Source organism: Dunckerocampus dactyliophorus, chromosome 14 (genome assembly GCF_027744805.1).
Source record: "Dunckerocampus dactyliophorus isolate RoL2022-P2 chromosome 14, RoL_Ddac_1.1, whole genome shotgun sequence".
Taxonomy (NCBI): Eukaryota; Metazoa; Chordata; class Actinopteri; order Syngnathiformes; family Syngnathidae; genus Dunckerocampus; species Dunckerocampus dactyliophorus.
In genome coordinates, this window is record NC_072832.1 from 23,049,336 (window position 1) to 23,070,780 (window position 21,445).

The 21,445-nt window shown below is 42.0% G+C and overlaps 1 protein-coding gene across 9 annotated transcripts in view; it reads right to left on the minus strand.

The window, feature by feature from the left end:
* The window catches only part of lzts2a (leucine zipper, putative tumor suppressor 2a), an 80,845-nt gene that overhangs the window by 37,509 nt on the left and 21,891 nt on the right, over window positions 1-21,445 (minus strand). For 4 of the 9 annotated variants that reach the window (XM_054799489.1, XM_054799488.1, XM_054799479.1 and 1 more), the window contains exon 2: window positions 15,333-15,445. The exons of 1 other annotated variant lie outside the window; for it this stretch is intronic. The gene's annotated coding sequence lies outside the window, so the exon portion shown is untranslated. Of the gene's footprint in view, window positions 1-10,308; window positions 10,541-13,291; window positions 13,410-15,332; window positions 15,446-21,445 lie in introns of those variants that run through there. 4 more of the 9 variants (XM_054799480.1, XM_054799482.1, XM_054799483.1 and 1 more) reach the window with 2 other exon arrangements.

The window sequence follows — 21,445 nt, forward strand, 5'->3', positions numbered from 1 at the left end:
GTATTTTCTGCTGTGCATAAAATGAAATTAGAACCATCTAAAGCAAAAACAGCACCTTGAAAAATAATAATACACATTTAAGAAATATGGCAATAAATATAATTACTAGGCGTGCCACGAGACACTCGGTTCGTTATACAGTCAAACTTGTCTATAGCGGCCACTAGAGGGAGTCTGCAAAAGTGGCCGCTATAGACAGGTGGCCTCTATAGACAGGTTGGCGTCCAGTTTGAATGTTGACCAGTAGAGGGAAAAAAAAAGAAAAAAAAAGCTAGGACTCAGTAATTAAAGTCTACACACAACGGCTTCATTGATTGAAAAACGAAACTTTTTCGTACATGAAGCTTCTACTTGAGTCGGTAATTTGGCCGCTATATGCGGTCAGATATTGACCAAGGGAGACAAAATGGGTGGCCACTGGCCGCGTTGGACAGGTGACTGCTATACACAGGGTCTATAACATGTAAATTTGCTGCGGGGGATTTTTCAGTGGCTGCTATAGGCAGGTGGCCGTTCTATAAAGGTGGCCGCTAAGACAGGTTTGACTGTATGAGATTGGTTCTACGAAGCAGGACAAGATTTTAACATTACTTTTAAGAAAAGTACAATGAAAAAATATAAAGCATATATGACAATATATTGCAATCTATTAATTTAATTTCTACTGCCTTACACTCTTCTGCACTCTGTGTATATGCTACCGGCCTGCCTGCACCGAGACAATGAAACTGTTTGACTAACAAAAGGGTTCACTCCGTTCATGCCAATCTTCTATGGAACAAATACGCCAAGATGCTGCAACCAATGCACAGAGTGAAGTTTGGAGGCGGAAGCACATGGCAAAATATTGAGGCCAGCAAAATTATGAAGTTCATTTTCATTTGTGTGATTAATTAATTAATTGATTATCCTCCCAGGCCGAGTGCCCACAAGAGTTTTTTTCTGAATGAGAAATCTTGTTACGTTTTAATCTTGAGAGATCTTGTGACACCCATAATAATTATAGATAGTTCATCAATAGTTCTATCAGCAGATTCAGTGTTAACTACGAAGCGGCCATTATGTCCACAGTTCATGTACACATCCACTTTGCTATTAAAAACATTACAATTACAAAATAAAAACAATGATCAACATGACAATGCCGCTGACATCAAGGCAACACATGCAAAAAGTTAACCAATAGGAAGATTTTTCAGTTGATCACAAAATAAGAGCAACAATAACAAGGAAGTGTAGAAAAACCCACTAACTTAATGGAATTCAGGGTGTGTGGCACAATTGCTATTTTTCAAAGGTTTTGCATGGAACTAGATGTTATATGTGCAATGAGAACTTCTATTTGATGTGCAGTCATCACTTGCAATATTGGAGTTCGATTATCGCTTCCTCGCTATATCACGCTTTTTCTGAAATTAATTAATTAATGCTCGTTTCGTGGTAGACTATGGTTTATTATTTGTCTAATTATATTGAAATAGAAGTGATATGTAGCATTCTGGTCACTAGGCGGCAGTAATGACACAAAGGATTGAGACATTACTATACTGTACATTGCACTGCATGAAGTCATGAAGTCAGCCATGCCATGTCCTCCATTTCCTCCCATTTTGTGTGGAAATGTTACATTTTTGGCTTCTTGAGTTTCGAAGAAATAAATTTGCCTCCCTGCAGCATTAGAGTTGCTCAATGTGATGTAAACAATGAATAATGGGAGTGTAAAGGTGACTATACAGGTGTTATTTCATGTCTACAGGGCTCTAATAATGTTAACAACCTACCTATATAACTATGCTCTAACTACAAAAATATTCCATTTATTAACAGTGAATACTATATTGCGGAAATTAATTTATCGTGGTCGGGTCTGGAACCAACTACCCGTTAGAAATGAGGGATGACTGTCTATGCATCTTACGGCAGAGTTATTTATAAAGATGAAAAATGCAGTTTTGCACGGTGCTAGAGACACCACAACAGGAAGTGCTGATTGCTTCTGCCTGCAGCAATTTCACCTTCACCAGCAACAGCAAATCAGGAGGGGATTTTGACATCTACATACTGTTCGATTCATAATGCTATCGAACTGAACCATGTATTGTTGTGCTGCCGATTACATCATCCACTCGCTAACTAAAAGTCTAAATGGTTAATTTGTCTGTTCCTTCAAATCTTATCGTTAAAAAAAAAGTGTACAAAAGTCAGTCTTTTTATTTCCTGGTTTGACTAGCCGATATAAAGTTGGAAATGGAATAAATTCAGCTCGAGTTTAAAAAAGGCCAAGATAACGTTTAGCTTGGTCCACAATCCAATTTCCTCTAAAGGAAATTACTCAAACTGCTTATCAAAACACTGCATGACTAATTTAATTGTTAACAACTGACTGACTTGCTCCAGCTTTAATGGCAGCCCTGATTTACAAAGCACTCATTTAGACCGTTGCACTTTCCAGTAAGCTGGTGCAGGTGGAAAGAGAAAGGGAGAGGGGGTAGTAGCTATATGTTAAAAGTGGAAGATGGCTTAAATTCCCAATCTCCTTGGAAATGTTGTGTTTTCCAGGAGTTTTTCCAGCCGCTGACAGCTAGCTGGTGGCGGCAGGCAGGCAGACAGGCAGACAGTGGAAATATCAAGACTGTCCTTTCTGAAGACGCAATGGACTTGCAACAGCGGTGTCACAAGACACTCAGCTCACGAGACGAGACGATACACTAAATTGGGCAACAAGATTTCAACATTACTTTTATGAAAAGTACAATGTAAAAATATCAAATATATACAGTATGACAATATATTGCAATGTACTAATTACATTTCTACTATGTTATGACTCTTCTGTATGTGTATGCTACCCGCCCCGCCTCCGCTGCCCCACCGAGACAAAGACACTGTGTCATTGACAAAAGGGCTCACTCCGTTCATGCCGTTGTTCTATAGATCAAACACGCCAAGGTGCTGAAACCAATGCACAGAGTGAACACTCTTCCTGCCTGTTTGGAGACGAGAGATGAGGAAAACACGCATGCACATATTGAGGCCGGCATTTTCATTTATTGTGTTATGGATTAATTTATTTATTATCATTTTTTTTCTGAACGAGAAATCTTGTCAGGTTTTGCTCCCGCGAGATCTTGTGACACCCTTAGTTTGCAAGAATCAATGATACCGCTTGAGATGTTGAACTTTATTGACACAATGATCTTTGATTTAAATTTAGATGCTCTCTCACGTCTTTGTCCCACCTTGCAGAGAAGCTTTCCCTCCCAAACTTCCTTCCCTTCACCCCCTGCGGCCTCTGGCTGTGTGTGCAGCATAGGTCCATTGTTTCAGCTGAACAAGGGGCAGAAAGCTGAGAGAAAGGGCCTGTTATCTCACGCTATAGATTGTTTAGATGTGAGGGACAGTGAAGGAGGAAGCCAGGGGGGCTGTGACAGCTTAACTCATCTACATTTTAGCTTTCATTGTTTTTTTTTTTTCCACAGTCTCGGTTATGCAAAATGGACTTTTCAAAGATGTTCTAACAGTGATATGTGTCCCAAGAGCTTGTTTGTTAGCGCCACAACATGAATAACAAATCATCTCCCTCACTTGTTTGCTCTACTTTGAGGAGATGAGGCACTTGCAAGGCCACTTTTGAAGTTCTGGGTTTCCATGAAGGAAAAACCTCCTTCCTCATTGGGATGATACAGCTTCCGCCCTGTATGTGCACCACCACTTCAGGAAGGACAGCTTTGCAAAAAATAAGGCTTCTCTACACACCTTCAAATAAAGCCCAACGCTTTGCCAACTAGCTGTCAGTCAGCTACAGACGTGGGAGCTGTTAAGTTTGATCATTTTGTTTTTCTTCAGCAAACCTAGCATGATGATGCTGTAAAAATGTGAGGGTAATGTTAGCACTTTAGCTCATATAGCTATGCTAGTGTTGCTAACCTTTGCGTCCTATAATGTAGTAAACGGCATCATTATGTTGGAGTGCAGAGTTAGAGTGTAGAATGGATCTCTGAACATTCGTGATTCAGCATTCACGGCCCTGCAAATTTGTGGATTTTTGGTGAAAACACATAAAAAAAATTTTTTAAGTTGTTTTAGCCGCAAACACCAACAAAGAAGACAACAACGAGCACCAACGAAGAAGCAGTGGCTACAAAGTTCATAAAATGATGTAGCCAACGGAGCTCTTATTGTGAAGGCTGGAAGTGTGTTGTGTGGGTTGAGAAGGTGTTCTGACTGTTGCTAAACGAGACGAGCTGTGCACGGGAATAAACTTACCTCCTAGAGCCGTAGCTCCCATCCTTTATTTACACCAAACTTCATTTGGCTTGAAAGTACTTTATAACAGCATTTTGAAAAAGGATGCTATTCTTGATGTGGTGCACAGGGGAAAAAAAGACAAGAAGAAGAAGAATGACGTCAAAGTTGCCACAGAACAGAGTAAATCAGGTCTTGTTTACATATTGTATTCTAAACACTATTCCACCATAGCGACAAGCCTGCACAGCATTATAAATGTTATACATTATAAACATATTTTCACAGTGATATGTTGATGGTGGGGCCGCACGGTGGCTGAGTGGTTAGCTCAGAGTCACACAGGCCACACAGTCATCAGATCGGGAAGTCCTGGGTTCGAATCTCCGCTGGCCATTTCTGTGTGGACTTTGTTCTCACGGTGCGTGTGTGGGTTTTCTCCAGGTACTCCGGTTTCCTCCCACATTCCAAAAACATGCATGTTAGGTTAATTGGAGACTCTAAATTGTCCATAGGTGTGAGTGTGAATGGTTGTTTGTCTATATGTGCCCTGCGATTGGCCGGCGACCAGTCCAGGGTGTACGCCCAAAGTCAGATGTGATAGGCTCCAGCATACCCCCGCGACCCTAATTAGGATAAGCGGCATAGAAAATGGATGGATGGATGTTCATGGTGGGGCGTCGGGGGCGGGGCGGCAGTGAAATGCACACTAAAAAAAGGCTATAACACTCATTAGGAAGCCGATTTAAAACAATAATTGAAAGATTAGCAACTCCAGAGTAATTTACACTTACCATTCACCGTCTTACCACTGCGCGCTGTCGCCTTTCCATTGTTGTGTATGTGTTCAACAGTGGAGGAAGACGCGACACTCTCGCATCGCAGCTGTCTTCATCCGCACATGTAAACACTGTGGAACACATACACAACAATGGCCAGGCGACAGCGCGCAGTGATACAACGGGAGAGAAATTAACGCCGAGCAATTGTGAGGACGATGTGACGTGAGGACTAATGAAGGGCAGATTACAAATTGGGATTTCATGGCTAAGTGCCCCCATACTCTTTAGATTTTTGTAACGTTTTGAGACTTATTCGTGCTGGCTTATTTTTCCAAAGAAATTCATTTATATAGAATCTAATGACTTGAACCAGATTATAGATGGTTTGGTGGGGATCATGGAAAACAGATAATTAACCCTTGGTAAGATCATCATTTTCATGGTGGATACTCTGCCTGTAAGTGAGATGGGCAAGGTTGTCGAATGCGCAAGATCATCCTCTATTGACTTCAATAGTGGAGTATAATTCAAGCGGATCAGGTCTGACAGGTTGGAGGAAATGTTAATACCCAAATACTTAATGTTCCCTGAACACAGTGGTATAGAGGGGGTGCTCTGGAAACCAAACTTAATGGGCGGTACTGTGGATTTAGACCAGTTAATGGAGTACAATTAACAACAATTAAAAATGGTTTAAATACAACAATTTATTTTATTATTATTTTTCTATTTGAAAGAAAACTATATCACCCAAATGGGTCGCTTTTATTTATTTAAAAAATTTCTGTTTGCATTTTTTAAATAAAAGCATTTTAAGTCTTTTTTGTCTTCCTTTTTTGTACTTTTCTTTTTTTTTCTTCTTTGCAGCGAGTCTACGCTCAACACAGTGGCTCTACATGCAGCCAGGCAAACGAGTTGCTATTGCATAAGCAGCAACGCCTCAGCTCGACTTTGCTAGCCTTGATGTATAATTCACTTACACTCATCTAAGAAAATATGGCGGAGCGGCATATGCGTCGACGCACTCGAGCGTTTGGTCGCTGGGAAGTGGAGAAAGATGTGGGGTTGGGGCTGGCTTGGAAAAAGTCTCATTCAGCAAAGTGAAGAGAAGCCAGGCCGGCTTCTAATCTCTCGCTGTCTCCTCTCGGTCTCAGTGGTCCCAGCTAGGCTTACATAAATACCTGGCTTGAGGTTGAGTTCAACGTGAGCTCTGGAATAAGTGGAGCTGAGGACAGTAAACCCTGAAGCCTGTGCATTATTACTTTGCACTTGTATCCATATATGAGTCAGCCCGGCAAGGGAAGGGGGAAAAAAACATGTTCCGTGTGACCTGCAACGCACATTTACCTCATTGGTTTCGCTCAGAGTGAATGAGGTAACCCACCTTCTCTGAGTCAAGCCACCTTTTTTCAAACGTTACATCAGCATCTCAGCACCTGCCCATTTATGGCTGCCGTGTTTACAAAGAGAAACTGCGAGCCCTCCAACTTAATTACCGCCTTTGCTCAAAGGAAATGTCAACACGTCACAGTGACTACTACAAAGGGTTGACGGTGTACACGGCCTTTAAGCACGCCGACTATAAACATATCTGCTGACATGCTACAATATGCGGCCCGGAGCACGCGAGCGTTCTGTAATTACACACACACACACACACACACACACACGCACACACAAAGTGAAAGAGTGTGAGTCAAAGTGATTCACCCTCTGTAGTAACACAACAACACAACTTTTCAGACCTTTGGCTGAAATGTGTGTTGCACTGGTCATGCAATAGCAAAGCAGTCTAATAGCTTGCTATCTGTGGCGTCACTCATGCAACCTCTTATCTTCATTTTGTGCTATGTAAAAGTGTGTTTCCGTGTGTGTCCGCACAGGTCGAATAACACCCTCCAACCATTATGAAGTGCTTCGAGAGAGTAGTGCTGGCAGCAACCCCGACAGATACCCTGGACTCCTTGTAATACACCTACCAGCCCAGCAGATCTACCTCAGACGCCACCCCTGCTGCCCCAAAATAAGACACCTGACGGTGTGAAATGCAGGGATTCCAGACTGAGAAACTCCTCCTTCCCCATTTAAACAGATAAATCTGCAGACAGACTATTACAGACTACCAGGGATGTAAATGTGAAAGACAATTCGATATGCATCTAAAACAGGGGTGCCTAGTAGTCGATTACGAGCTACCGGTAGATAGCCAAGGTAGTTTGTGTCGATCGCGTCATAAGACATCAGTCAGCTGACATTAAGCTCTTGCTCCCCTTCGGCATTTCAAGCAACACACAAAGATGCAACTTTAAATCAGCGGTAAGATGCTTATATCTATAACAAAAGTTATCTGTTCATTTGTAGCGGATCGTTATGTCGAGAAAAAAAGCCCACTGTTTGATGGCTTTGCTTTGCGTCATGAACTCCACTACAGAAATCAATGTTTTCTACATGTCTGCTTCATAAACTATTATTTCATGACGAAATGGAATATGTGCCCATTGCGGAAACCTTTTGAATATTTTGCCTTGACTTCTGCTGCACTGTCTTTTGCGTAATCATTTTCAATTCTTGTATGTTGTTAATGTTTGATTGCAAATGCTAACTGGATGTAATACATGATCTGTGTGTCCTAATGAACGTTACGTAGCTATTTTAGTAATCAGTACTCAGGTTATGTGCACAACTAGGTGTGTAATGTGTAATTATCTTTATTGCCATCAGACCTCAATCGCTCGGCGTTACTTTCTCTCCTGTCGTATCACTGTGCGCTGTTGCCTGTCCATTGTTGTGTATAGTATGTGTTCCACAGAGAATGAAGACAGCCCTACTTCTCGCTTGTCAAACCGGATATCCGGCTGCATTGGTTTAATCTTCAAAGACTACCTCAGTTCTTTTAGCACTGCACATACTCTATACTTTGCACACAGATGTACATAGTCTATACTTCTTCTATTTTCATTTTATTTTTCTGCATTTCTTACTGTATACAGTGGAATCTCAGTTAGCGTACGCCCTGCTTAGCGTGTTTTTCGGTTAACGGCGCAAATTTACACCACAACTTTGCCTCGGTTTGCGTACATTTTCTGATTAGCGCACATGACGCGTGTCTTGTCGTGTTATGAATACGCTGTGTGAGTCCAACTATGTTCTTAACACAGTTAAGAGGTCTGATTTTTTTTTAACTGTGTTTTCCTCTCTCTTCTGTTACAGCCAATGACTTTTTGCCGTCCGAAGGGAGTTTCTCACACTTTGCAAATGTTGCAAACAGCGGTGGATGTTGCGAAAATCCTTCTTCGTCGTATTAAACTTTTCTGGTTCCTTGCCACCGTGGGAAACTTGTGTATGACACGTTTTGCACTCAGCTGCAACCTCTTTTCTGGACTTTAACAAAAAACACAGCCACACCATCACTCCTACCCCTTGCTAAACACGCTAGCACACGCTGTTGTTGTGATCACGTCAGTTCTGTATGCTGAACAGAAGTTCTGCTGCTAGATAGAAGTGCTGGTGTGGAGTTTGGATTGGACTGCACGTATCGGAGTGCCAATATTTAAGGCCGGTATAATATGATGCTATTTTTTGGTCTGATATTGGGCCAATATCTGATATCAATATCGAATTGGGACACCTCTAACTTTGCTATGAGTTATTTCTTAAGTTCAGTAGTGTTTCTCACCTTCTTTATCAAAATGCTGGCACTTTCTTTGGCCCTATTTGGGGTTATTTTGCAGCCGTGATTAAAAGAAAAGCAGAGACTTGAGGCGACTTAAGACGTCAGCATAAAAGGTTATGCTTATGTAAACGTTTTTCCCCAAATCTGACCAAATGGGAAGTTGACTTGTGTCCCATAAGTGTGTTCGGCATCAGAGTTTCAACTCTACTTTGAAAAACATGAAATGAAACATCTGTCCACATGGATGAAAAAGTAATGTCCACGTTGAAATAAATTCACAGGCTATGGGCAAAGTCACAGGTGGCCATAAATCCCACTGAATTTGTCGCTGATCGGAAGGAAATCTGGAAAAGCGTAACAACAACAACAACAACAACAACAACAACGACAACAACAATGGTAAATAGAGGAATTTGTGGACTCATTGCAGACATGGCGTTACTACTTTGAATCACAAAACAAAACAACAACAAAGAGAAATTGCCTCATTAAAGAAGATTTGGGACAACAAATGTCATACATTTTTTGGGGAAGTCTTCAACCCTGGAAAGAACTTTCCATGACATAGTTTTTTTTACTTCTTCCCATGGACCTGATAAAATGGGCCAGTAGTTGGCCATGTCACATTGCAATGAAACACAATGCACATGCACACCAACTACATGTCCTGCTGGACAAAACCGTCTTTTGACTACACCGGTTATGTGAACATATATACTCCAGGGGACTGAGTAGCAGTGTACAACACTTTGCTAGACAACTGCAACAACAACACTTCTACTTTGAGACCCAGAATGTTTGACTATTCAGGCTACAAAACACCATTGTCATTTAAACAACAACCAAAACCACACTGTTCTTATCAGCTTTCAGTTCAATAGTCCCCGTTACTGTTTGCATTGGTTAGGCGGGTGCCTAGAGGGCACTAACTTTCCAGTAACCAGTAACCACACACACAGGTTGTGTTTGTTGTCAACTAAAGATAGCAATTTGGCAAAGTTTAGCTACTAATGTGAGCTTTCATTTAATGTACACCTTATCGTAACAGCATGATGGAAAATTGTTGGTCGCTTCTCCGAGACTGCTTTTGTGTATGTGCACAAGCAACGGGCACGTACATACGTGCAGGTACGTAAGAGACAACCATGAATGAAAAATGAATCATTTTATTTGTACAATTTCACTATTATTTAATTTTTTTGATCTAGAAAATGTAATTTGGAGTGAGTTGCAAACAGTCCCTTTTAATGGCATTAAAAGTTGAATCCATTACATACAAAAAATACATATTTTTAAAATGCATTGTCCCGTCATTGAACCATCCAATTTGCTGCTTGCACTTTCCAACATTCATAATTTACTATCAGACATCAGATCTTATTTAAGCTCCCAGCTCGAGATAAGTCCATTAGGAATGTGTGAGTACTCCTGCCAAGCAACTTTTGTGTGCAAATGGAGCCCCCTCCATTTGTGGCCTCTCTCCACAACTCACCAACACGCACTTTCCTGAAGCAACTTCATGCAAATGAGGCCAAAACAGCAGGATAGTTACTTCATTAAAAAAAAAAACCCAAAAAAGACAAGCCTTTACATGATGCAAAGACTTACCCCAGTGAGAGCCTTGCATCTCTGCCTCCGCTTGGGACGCTCTCGCTTCACGTTTTGGGGGGGGGAAACAGAAGTGATCAGTCCGGTGTTTGTCAGCCGCCCGCTGGCTGCAGTCTAACGTCAGTCCCGCGCCGCCGCCCTCTACGAGACTTCTTCATATCCCGACACGAGGACGTTCAGAACGCACACTCCCGCCTTCTTTTCCTCTCCTGCCCTCCTCTCACTCCTTTCTGCTTTCCCTCCCTGCTTGTCTGCATTAGCACCGCCTCCTCCACTCCTCCCTCCCCTCTCCCTCACTTTTGTCTACCAGCCCCCCCCCCACACTTATTTCCATCTTTTAACATCCAACACCCCCCCACCCACCTAAACTCCCCTTCTCTTTTTAGCTCTTAGGCCGCCTCTCTTTCCATGCAAACTCCTACACAGGATTGTGTTTCTTTTTTGTGGCTGCGCATGAGTGCAGATTGGCCCCTTTTGGCATGAAGACAACACCCCCTTTCCCCTCCAATCGTCAGCATCCGATACATTCGCATAATATTATTAAACAAGCATCAGCTGCATCAGAAACTGAAGGCGAGAGACGAGAGCAGGCGGGACAATTAACCCACATGGGCTAAATTACGTAACGTGTTTACGTTCCATTTTCACACTGGCGGAGGTGAGCGAGGGTGTTTGTTACAAGGTAACGCATACATCGCGACGCACTGCAACACTTGCTGGGAGAAAGAAGCAAACATCGAGCCCTTTTGCAACGTGATCCCCCGTTGGGATGGTTAAATGAGGTTGACTCATGCTAATGCACGTGATTAATGCACCAACTGTTTCAGCATCAGGCTATTTACAGATCACACACACACACACACACACACACACACACACACACACACACACACAGTCATCTCTTGCTGCGTGTGACAGTGGACAACAAGTCGGACAGCTGAGTAAACGATTCATTATGCTACAGCATCACCACATAAGTGACGCCAGCAAGCTCCTCCCCCTCCAAACTCTCTGATGGAGTTTGATGACATCCACCTCCAAAATTTCAAAAATCCTGTGAAAGGGCCAATACGTCTGCCAGAAAAAGAAGAAACTAGCGATGGGGTCGATCCAATCCAGTAACGATATCAGAGTCCAATTCAATTCAGAAATTGCGATACCACCTGCAGAGATTTCCGATCCATGAGCCACGTCTGTGCTTTAGTGTTGCCAGCAAAAGTAGCTAGAAGAGTATCAGCAAACGTAGCCAAGAGTTTCAAACCTAGCCAGAACAATATCTGCAAATGTAGCTAAAAGAATATCATCAAACATAGCCAAAAGAGTATCAGCAAACCTAGCTAGAAGAATATCGGCAAATGTAGTGAGAAGAATATCAGCAATCGTAATCAAATGAATATCAGTGAACATAGCTAGAATAATACCAGCAAATGTAACCAAAGAGTATCAATGAACATAGCTGTCTCCACACGTGCACTGCAGCCGTCCTTCCTACTTGCGCTGCACACACACACACGCACGCGCACATGCACGCACAGCCACACAAAACAAAAGTGGGTCAAGTCAAAAATGACATTTAAACCAATTCTCTGATAGTCTGTGGTATATATTTGTAATTTTAAAATACAAATATTTTTAGAAATATATTTGTTATTATATTTCTTAAAAAGGGCCGGCGTAGTGACTACACATAATGAAGCCTTAAGGCTGGACAAGAGTACACTGTAGATGAGTGTGTGTGTGTGTGCTCTTTCTCCTTAAACTTTTTCTTAGACTTCACATGTGATCCCCCTTGAGTCCCTCGGTGGTCAACAAGTGAGTAGAAAGTTCACTTCAGCTCTCCCGACTCTGCACTTTGCTGCCATTAACAGCCGGCCCGGCCACCTCACCACACTGGCAGTAACACAAAAAAGCTTTTGAGCCTTGCACGCATGTATGTGTGTGTGCGCGTGTGTATATATAAGTGTGGGGTTTTTTTTTAGCGTGAGTCAGCACAAGTATTTTTTTTTTTTTTTTTAGCATTCAGATATGTCAAGACAATCTCATAAGCTAAATGGGAGCTAGACGTGCTGACGCGGCCAAAATTCAGTTGATATATACTGTTTTCAAACGTGTGACATAATAGCCTCTCTCCAATTAACGTCCCATCCTTTTATATGCAAGTAATGGGACATAGTAGCACTATAGTAAAGCCATACATTACTTTGCATTTAATGGGCAGTAATGTGAAAGCCCTGTGAACCTTCATTGGTGTTTCAGACTACAATTAAGATCATTTGCAACAAAACCAACACTGTTTTCAGTAAATCCCTGAGTTATGCTCCACGCCTACAAGCAAATGGCAAAAGTCCACGAATAATTGATACGCTCATAAATATGTCTACTGTTAAACACACGGCTCACTCCTTCCCCTCCAACCCTCCTGCTAGCTTGACATTCTCCTCTGGTTTTGAATCAACATTTGCAATAAAAGTGACTGTTATAATTATCACATTAGATTAGTCCAGCCACGACAATCAATAAATCAATTAACGCCATGATAAATAAAAACAAAGTTGATCATTTTGCCGCCTTCGATATATTGACATGTGCATGCGTGTTTGTTTCCCTCCTCTCTCTCTCTCTCTCTCTCTCTCTCTACCAAACAGGCTGGATGACACTCTATGCATCTGCCTCAAAACCTGGGAGCGTTGGTTCTATAGCAGAATGAACGCAGTGAGTCAACCCTCCTGTTGGTCATTCGGTTTCTTTGTTCCAGTGAGAAGAGGCATGCTACGTGCTAGCGAGTGCGATTCTTTTTGTTAATATTCAGACAATAGAGAAAGTGACACTGATTGAAAATCAGAAATGTTGTGATCGATTGTGATTTTTATTTAAGCATATTTTTTGCTTAAAGCTCTTGACAATCCAATTACAATGTTAAATACTCTTGTTGCAAGTTTACTGTTACATCGAAATATTCCCACACTGTTGATGTTGCGTTCACCTTAGAAACTACCACTTCTGTGCCTTGCTTCATGTTAGCATACGCTGTCTCAAGGCAAATTTGGTCCTCCAGTGGCAGCCAGCATCGGCTCACTAGTAGCCCCGCCTCCACAAAGATGCTGAATAAGAGGAAAGAGGGATCACTCTCAGGATTCATTCCACGATAGAATCAATGCACAGACAGATGCAGAATGAACCCTCTTGTCATCTAACTTGTGTAGCACAGAAAGACTAGCAGATGGAGCACGCACACACGCACACACATACACACGTCAATTTATCAAGCGTTCATAATTATCAACCTTTTTTTTATCGTTCGATAAATCGATGTATCCATTATCGTGACAGACCTATGCACTATATTCGGACACATGCGCCAAGCTGCTGATGTGTCACTGCGAAGGTCAGAAGAACCGAAGAATAGAGCAGCAGGAGCCACCTGACATGGGCCAGCAAGGTGCACTGTATTCGGCACACGCTCTGAGCAACCGGTGTGACGCCACAAAGGTCTCTGGCACACCTTTTGCACTTTTCAAACACCGCAGCGCTGGCGTTTCAGTTGTTTTTTTTGTGTTCTCCTCATTGGGGAGCATTTGGTACAGCTAGCATGTAAAATGCTTTCCGGTAAGTGAATGTTCGTTTACAAGTGAGCTCAGGGGAAGTTATGACAAGCCATTAACGTCACAGGAAGGAGAAAAAAGGAGAGCTTGATTTGCTCAATCGCACAGTACGGGTAATCACCCCTCACTGGAGCATCTCTTTTTAAAATTATCGGTTATCTGAGCTACTCTTAATGTTATCGGCTTTATCGGTATGATGTCATAATCCCCCCATATCGGTCCGATAATTATCGTGCACCCCTACCATAAACATGTACAAGCTGTGGGCTGTTTTAACAGTGGTACACATATGCTGTACATTTTCCCTGTATTATCATGTATTCCTACATGATTGCTGATTTAGGGTGAATGAAGTGTGTTTTCTGCAAAAAATACTATTTATTATTTCTGAGGAAAAAAAACAACCAAAAATCCACTAATTTGCAGGGATCCACTGTATTCCAGTCACCTACTGACAGAAACGATTCAACTTGTATATCATTTGTTTGGTGGTACAGCAACTACAAAGCACATCCATGTTTAGTAACAGAGTGAAATTCAGCCAAGTGCCAGCCTTACAACTTCCTCACAACACAAATACAGCAATGAATTATGGGCCACAGGTGGCTAACAGGAGGGTTACAGGTTTGGCTAAAGGGGTGAAATGTATTTCAGTACCCATCTTAAAATACAATAGTTGACGGTTCAGGTTTCAAATCAATATTAAAACCCAAAACTTCTAGATGCGGATGACACCTAGAGATTAAATTAAACCCATCAAATATTGCTGATGACCCAATTTGATTGGTCAGTTTAAACTAACACTACAACCAAAAATAAGTTTGTTATCCGCACAGTGAGCCTTTTGTATTGTGAATGTGAGTTACTGAGGGACAGGGACAGCTGAGGCATGGACGGTGTGAGGAAAGAAGGAAGCCTGTCATGGTGGAAATGAGCGGAAAGAGAGAGGAAGACAGCTGCCGCTGTGTTGTTTCTCTACACACTCTTATCACAGCACACATCTTGCAAACACCACGCTCCCCTCAGACACGATAAGGTCAGGCTCCGCCATCAAATGGCCGCAGGAGGCTGTAAGAAAAACAAACTGAGGATTGTGATGAGGAAACGTGTTCAAATTGAAGTGCAGCCAAGCGGAAAAGAAAGAAAAAAATGATTCGGAGCACGGCGACGCACCTTGTCTGAGGTAACGCAATCAGCCAGGTGTCATGTGAAACAATATGGGCTCAGCTGTGAATTCCTGACCCCCTTGAACCCCCCCAACCCCCTCCCTCTGACTGCCAGCCATACCTAAAACCCAATCCCCTAAACTGTGTCTTCAAAGACAGAGGCCAAGACCTCCATTTCCATAAATATGTCACTTATAATTGACTCTTAGAGCACTGCAAGGGTAGGAGGTGGGTGTTCGTCAGCAATGCTCTTTACCTCACGCTGCGGCCCAACGTGCTCCTGCTGCAGGTCTCGGGGAGACAGGGCGGAGGCAGACGGATCTCATCCTAGGATAGCGCTAATCTCTGGGCCTCCGCTGAGCTTCCAGCCTGGAGAGACACAAAAACACGGTGAAAACAATCACACTTCTTTCATCAATGTTGGCATATCATCGGGTACCTGGACACTAACGTAACTGATGCATGTAAAGCCAAGGTTATTGATTCCTAACCCCGGTGCCACCGTGGTTAGTTAGTGCTGTGAGTGACCATTGGGTGTGCGAGGGGAAAATAATGATCTATTTACTGTACTAGAACTAATGTATCTTTGTTCATCTGACAGGCAGAACAATGACGTGCTCTTCCACTAGATGGCACAATTAACCTGTGTATGCACCTGTTGCCGTTCAGGCAGAGGTGACAACTGTGGGGATAATACTGCCCCCACCTGGTGAGTCACGGTACACATGTTGCCCATGGAATTTGCATTTGCACCCAAAACATCTCTGCACTTTACCTTTAACTCGACCAAGGTGGCAAATGTTTTCATTGCCTTCTTGGCAAATATTTTTTGTCTTTTGTAAAAAGTGAAAAATTTGTTTTTTAATTTATAGTTATATACACCTGCACAACCTGAACCATGTTGTAGTCACTATGCATTCTTTACACTGTACTCTTTACTTGTGTATCTTGCTTGCTTGCTGCTGTAACAAGTAAATTTCCCCACTGTGGGATAAATATAGTACATACATACAGTATATTTTTTAATAATTATTATAAACAAATAATGTGCCCTGTGATTGGCTGGCGACCAGTCCAGGGTGTACCCCGCCTGTCGCCCGAAGTCAGCTGGGATAGGCTCCAGCATGCCCCCGCGACCCTAATGAGGATGAAGCGGTATAGAAAATGGATGGATGGATGGATAAACAAATATATTATTCATGTTATATTTATTCTATTATTTTTATTAGGGATGCACAATAATTATCAGGCCAATATTGAGGGAATTATGACGTTATACTGATAAATCCAGCTCATATAACTGATCATTTTAAAAACGCTTCAATGAAAGCCATGTGGCCTTGCTGGGCCGTGCCAGGTGGATCCTCCCGCTCTATACTCCAGTTCTCCTAACCTCCGTAGCGGCACTCGGAGCATGTGTCCGAATATAGTGCACTTTGCTGGGCCACAGCAGGTGGTTCTCTCTGCTCTATACTCTCAAATCAACAGGTGAATCCAAATTTGTTCAAGTCATGCTTACCTCCAGGTATCTGTACCATATAAGCCTTGAGAAGAACAAAGTTATTGGTATCGGATTGAAAAAAAAAAGATATTGTGCACCTCTATTTCTTATTATAATTTCATAAAAAATGAAAATATTGATCTTCTGTGTTTTTCTTTCCATCCCCTCGTGACCCGACTCTCCGCTTTCATCCCGTTCGGCTAGTGAGGTAAGTGATGCGACACCAGTATTGATTTTGGTGTGGCGGAGGGGTTCAAGCTGCCAGGCTGTCTGTCTGGGCCCAGCCTTGTGACCTGCTTTCGGGAACCAGACGCGGGATCGCCAGCGGTCTTTTGTCACGAGTTCAAAAAAAGACAAGGCAGGGTTGTCTTGTGCAAATTATGTGTTTGAAGTTGAATGACTATTTGGGAATGATAAAGCAGAAAAGTGCATTAAAAAGATTTGTTAGAGGTACTGGTGTGCTAACGAGGTGTCCCCAAGGAGCACAGATGGTCTGGTCTTCCCTAAAGGACACAGCAGGGGTCCATTTAGGGAAGAAATTAGCATTAAAAGGTTGGGTTACATTTAATCAAGTTTAAGAATGACACACACTCTAATCTAATGACCCTGCTTGAGTGTCTGACGGCAACACCCACGGGTGCAGATTAGACAGCATATTAAGCCGAGTGGTAGCTACAGTAGATTGCATGGCATATGCCCTCACAGCGGGGAGCACACTCGATGTGAGGATCTGATGTCCGCTTCCACAGACTCAACGTGTTATCAAGTTTACGCTGCTCTTTAGACCAGTAGGCGGGGTTTATCGCAGCATATGCATCAGGTTACTTGAGGACTTGACTGTGTTGCATCATCATGGACAGTTATGCTGACACGTCCTGCTGATGGAGGAGGAGAAGAGGAGGCCTGGAGGAGAAAGCAGGAGCTCTCAATCAAAAAGCCAGGACGAAAATGCGCCAAATGATGAAAGCTTTCGTAGGGATGACTGATCATTTGGCCAATATTGGCATAAAAATTAGATGTTTTTTTCCCGCTGATAATGATATCGACGTGCGAGCGATGACGTCTCGCTCCACACAGCAAAAAGCTTGGAAGTTCAGTTTGCAGTGTGGAATTATTTCCAAGTTCCGCCTCTAGATGGTAAATATGCAATTTGCTATGATTGTAAAGCACTGTGAGGGGGCAGTAAGGTCTCTTCCATTAATACTTCTAATGTAATATGACACCTCAGGAAGAACCACACAAAGTTACAAGCAACTAGCGTACCTTCAGCAAAATAAGCCACCGGTGCGGTGATGAATGCGCCCGGTTTATAATTTCATTGATTGTATTATTCCAGAGTTTCAGCAATATTGTTAAAACCATAATAGCACAGCTAATATTTTTTACAGCACAAACAATTGTGACTATTTTGGTTTAATTCCGAGCATGTCGAGGGGTTGATGACATAATCACCAGACACTTTGATCGTTAATAAATCAAAAAGTACGACAGCGTAAAAGATCATTTTAACTGCACAAACAATTGGGACTATTTTGCTTTCATTTTAACTGCACAAAAAAGTACAAACGATTCGGACTATTTTGTCTGAATTCGGAGCATGTCAGGGGGCTAATGACGTAATCACCAGGTGCTTTAATGTTCAGTACATCAAAAAGTATGCCAGTAGAAAAATAGCACAAACGATTGCGACCATTTTAGTGTAATTTGAAGAAAATGAGGGGCTAGGTGAAGTTAGGTTGACCCTTGTAACAATAAGCTTAATAACTACAAAACTAACCTATCTAACAATAAATCTTTTTAACAGCACAAACGATTGTGACTATTTTGATTTAATTCGACGCTTGTCGGGGGGGATGATAAAGTAATCACGACACTCTAATCTTCAATAAATCAAAAAGTATGACAGCACAATCATTTTAACGACACAAACGTAGCACAAACGATTGCAATTATTTGTTTAATTTGGAGAGAATGGGGGAATGTATGAACCTATAGAATAATCTTTAATAACCCAAAAACCAACAGCACAACCAACCATTTTTATGGCACAAACCAGCACAAGCTGTATTTGCCATTAGCTCCAAGTATCCATCCTCAGTTTGTTTGTTTGTTGTTTGTCTACTACACAGACACGTCATCCAAACAAGCGGAACAAAATGAGTGGAAATAGTAGCACACTTCCCAGTAGTGTGGCTGTCAGGTCGCGCCACACATCTTTTATTTTCCTATTCTCACTGACATTAGCAACGCACTCATAATGCATTCTGTGGAGGCTGCTTGTCAAGCTTCTTTGTTGCCATAATTTGCCCCGTGTGATTCTTGGCCCACTTTCAGCCTGTGCTCACATTGTGTAAGCGCACATACATAAACCATGATTTGCTGCCTCAATTTCTGACTTTCATTCGTCAAGGATTAACGTGGCAGACAACACCCCGGTCGTCAGAAGAAGCAAGGTGGAAGAGAGAAATGCAGCCGTGATCTTCTGAGAGAGAGAGAGAGCTGGCAAGTGTGCAGAGAACAATGTTTAATCACTGACCTCTAAACTTACAACAGAAGACAAATGGCAGTGATTAATGAAAGCCATTCATCCTGGAGGTGAAGAAAAAAAACGTGTGGGAACTGCGACTGCGAGTGCTACTTTGATAAATCTATCTGTAGGTTATATTTCACTCCAGTCTTGTTAGCGAGCGCTTCACCTCTGCAAAATAAATGAACATGGCGCAGTTTCACCTTCAGCCACCAGAGGGCAAAAAGATATACTAGCTCAGGGGTTTCCAGACTTTTCACAGTTCTGTACCCCTTCAGACATTTGGCCTGAAGTCAGATACACATACGTAAAATTCACTGGCTCGTAAAGCGCTGCAGTAGCCGTTTTAAAACATCCTCCGCCGAGAAACATGAAGGCATTATTGGCATAAATCATTGCTCCAAAAATCCTGTGGCTTATTTTTCAACCACACATATACTAGTCAGTGCATCAAGTCAAGGAACAAATTACACAGTCTTATAGCTCAGAAAATGCACTAACTAGTCACAGCAACAAGTGCGAAGATTACGGTAGCTTTGAACAAATGCACAACATAATCATCAAACGTACTTACAGTATTTGTTCACATAACACACAGAATAATGAACAACTTTGTGCTCTGCCTCCTGTCTTCTGCACTGTGCGGGTCGCTGTTCACTTGAGGCGTTCAAGTGCAATGTGTAAATCTGAGTGTTTGACGCAAGTGCAGTAACATTGTTTTTAATTCATTCGTGTACAGACATCCCTTGTTTATAACAGTTAATTGCCTTTAGACCCGACCGTGATAAGTGAATTTCTGCCAAGTAGGATTCGACATTAAGCTTGCTAGCTGCCGCCAGTGAATGACAGCCAGGCAAAGTGTGTACGCAAAGATGCCAGAAAAGTCGATCGGCAATGAGATTGAAAGGGGAACGATCACACGCTAGCATTGACAGTCTTAGACTGGGACAATTTGTCGTCAATACAGTCATCCCTCGTTGGTTAATTGGTTCCAGACCCAACATCAAGAAATGACTTTCCACGATATAGGATTCAGTGTTAATAAATGAAATACTTCTGTAGTTAGAGCATTGAAAACCTGTTTATGACTCTCTAAATACGGTTTTTAACATTATTAGATGCCTGTAGACATGAAATAACACCCATATAGTCACCTTTACACTCCTATTATTCGTTTACAACATATTGCTCAACTCTTGTGCTGCAGGGACTCAAGACGACCGCTAGCTAGCAAACTAGTGAGCTAGCAAGCTAACCAGTTAGCCTTGAATTTATTTCCTCTCAACCTGAGAAGCCAGAAACTTACCACTTCCACACAGAATTTGAGGAAAATTTGTGTCATTACTGCCACCTAGTGACCAGAATACTACATATTAGGGCTGTCCCCATCAACATTTTTGGCTCCCAATCCAATGCAGTTTTTTTTAGTCTAGCCAATCTGATTTTGATTTTGTTTTTTTTTTATGATAAGTTTTTGTTACAAACATGAATTTGTGGAATTGAATATGGTTACGAAAATAGGTCTTCCAAGCATTGAAAATAATGCAACCAAAGTATTGCTGAAATGACTTTTTATTACACAGCATGACCAACAATATTGTTTGGCTTTTGTAACAAACCTCTTAGAGTCTGGTCCCTAATCCAATAAAAGATCCAATAAAAGATCAAATTGGAAAAAATGGGTGTGCAAAATACTTTGAGGGTAGGCCTAATCACCAGACATAGTTATAGATTCATTTGTGGTGTGATTTAGAATATATAACATTTTTTTAACAAACTCTCTTCAACACAATAGTAATTTATTAACGGTCCCTAATATAAAACAACCAGTGGTTAGAGCAGCACTTCCTGTGCGAGCTCCCGTCACAATGACACAGCAGTCCGGGCACAGTGAGGGGGAACTACTGCTGTAGCTACGGAGCCCAATAGTCAACGTGAAACTAACTTCACCACGGTACACCGCGGACATGTCTGCATGGTGTTGCGTTTTCTTCTTCTTGCAGGTGGCGGGAGTCAAGTGGCAACCAGCTTTGAGGCGCATTTGTTGGGAGTGTGGCCCAGAGTTAAGATTATTATACGGCAACCGGATTGGCCCGATCTCGTGGCGGAAGCAGACATTATCGGGACATCCCTACTCCATATTACTTGTATTTTAATATGTTTTGACTAATACTAGACCATAGTCTACCACAAAACAGCGACCATTTATTAATTAATTAAATTCTGAAAAAAACAAACATCGAACCGCGATATTGCAGTTATAAGGGACAAAGTGCGTCCCTTATCGACTCAATATGGGACACATACTTTTATGTTAGCGCACATGTGCGAGTAAATGAAA